Genomic DNA, 2,165 nt, shown 5'->3' on the forward strand with positions numbered 1-2,165 from the left:
TATAAAAGAATCTTCTTTATCACACATCTTAAGCAATCACCAGTAATGGACAAACTTATTTCAGTTATGTTCCTACCTACTCAGCCCTACTGGATTACTTTAAAGCTAATTCCAGATGTAACAACTTTCATCTTTAAATATTTAACTAAATATTTTTTCAAGGATAAAGACCCTTCTCACAGCACAATTATAGTACCCTCTATACCATTTAGAAATACAAAGCAATTTTTAGAGTAATTAAATACCCAGTGATATTCAAAATTTCCCAATTGGTGACCTTTATTCCCCATAGTTTGCTTTGCATCTCTGTGGTATTTCTTGACATGTTTATTTTACCTGCATTTCCTCTAAACTAATAATTAAATCTAGCGGTGTTCTGATCAGGTTCAATTTGGTTAGATTTTTATTTTATTTGGTTAGAATTGTTTTATGAATGTTATTGTATATTTATGTCAGGAAGTCCTAATGTCTGGTTGTTCTCCATTTTATGATATTAGCACACATTAATGACTGATCATTGTTTAGATTAATTATTTCATTATAAGTTTACAAAGTGGGAATATTTTAATATTATTATTTCTCCCCTTCCACTTGTTAAAGCCAGAATATAGCTATAAATAATCAACTATTTGACTTAGTTATTCCAAATATTTTCACATAAAAAAGGGTAAATTCTTGACTATTTTCTCAGTGTTTCCATTTTTAACAAAATTACTTTGCCAGCATCTTTCTAAGGAAACTGTTAAATATATTCATCTTTTTAAAAAAATTAAAATGTAGTTGGCCTACAATATTATACTAGTTTCAGGTACACAGTGTAGTGATTTGACCTTAGGAAGCGACCACCATGTAAGTAGTAACTGTCTGTCCCTCAAATATGAAATGCTTCATGAATTTAAGTTTGATCCTTTGTAGGGGCCATACTAATTTTCTCTTTACCATTTCAGCTTTATTTCAGTATATGTGCTGCCAAGTGAACACTGCTAAATGTATTTTATTTATTTAATATATTTTATTGATTATACCATTACAGTTGTTCTATTTCCCCCTTCATTCCTCTCTACCCTGCACACCCCTCCCCCACCCTTCCCCCCCTTTAGTTTATGTCCACGTGTCTCAAGTTCTTTAGAGTCTATATTTCCCCTACTATTCTTGCCCTCCCCCCTATTTATTTTCTACCTACTGTCTATGCTACTTATTTTCTGTATCTTCTCCCCCCTTCTCCTCTTCCCACTCCCCTGTTGCTAACCCTCCATGTGTTCTTCATTTCTATGGTTCCACTCCTGATCTAGCTGTCCTCTTGGTTTGCTTTTGTTTTAGGTGTGGTTGTTAGTAACTGTTTGTTTGCTGTCCTTTCACTGTTAATATTTTTCATCTTCTTTTTCTTCTATAAGTCTTTTTAACACTTCATATAATAAGGGCTTGGTGATGATGAACTCCTTGAATTTGATCTTATCTGAGAAGCACTTTATCTGCCCTTCCATTCTAAATGAAAGCTTTGCTGGATAGAGCAGTCTTGGATGTAGGTGCTTGGATTTCATGACTTGGAATACTTTCTTCCAGCCCCTTCTTGCCTGTAAGGTCTCTTTTGAGAAATCCGCTGACAGTCTGATGGGAACTCCTTTGTAGGTAACTGTCTCCTTATCTCTTGCTGCTTCTAGGATTCTCTCTTTCATTTTATCTTGAGTAATGTAATTATGATGTGGCTTGGTGTGCAGTTCCTTGGGTTCAACTTCTTTGGGACTCTCTGAGCTTCCTGGATTTCCTGGAAGTCTATTTCCTTTTCCAGATTGGGGAAGTTCTCCTTTACTATTTATTCAAATAAGTTTTCCACTCATGGCTGTTTCTTTTCCCAGTCTGGTAACCCTATAATTTGGATGTTGGAACATTTAGAGATGTCCTGGAAGTTCCTAAGCCTCTCCTCATTCTTTTGAATTCTTGTAACTTCACTTTTTCCTGTTTGGGCATTTCTTTCTTCCTCCTGGTCCACCCCCTTGATTTGAGTTCCAGTTTCCTTTCCATCACTATTGGTTTCCTGTGCATTTCCCTTCATTTCAATTAGTTTAGGCTTCATTTGTTCCTCTAATTTGTGGCTAAAATCAACCAGTTCTGTGAGCATCCTGATCACCAGTGTTTTGAACTGTGCATCTGAGAGGTTTGCTATT

General features: G+C 35.4%; 1 non-coding gene across 1 annotated transcript; it reads right to left on the reverse strand.

The window, feature by feature from the left end:
* Positions 1-871: 871 nt before the first annotated feature.
* Positions 872-981, reverse strand: LOC118982415 (U6 spliceosomal RNA). The gene has a single exon (XR_005065541.1). It is a non-coding gene; the product is annotated as a U6 spliceosomal RNA (small nuclear RNA).
* Between the last annotated feature and the right edge of the window lie 1,184 nt (positions 982-2,165).

Source organism: Sturnira hondurensis, unplaced genomic scaffold (genome assembly GCF_014824575.4).
Source record: "Sturnira hondurensis isolate 20B ecotype Veracruz unplaced genomic scaffold, ASM1482457v3 Scaffold0025370, whole genome shotgun sequence".
In the NCBI taxonomy this organism is placed as follows: domain Eukaryota; kingdom Metazoa; phylum Chordata; class Mammalia; order Chiroptera; family Phyllostomidae; genus Sturnira; species Sturnira hondurensis.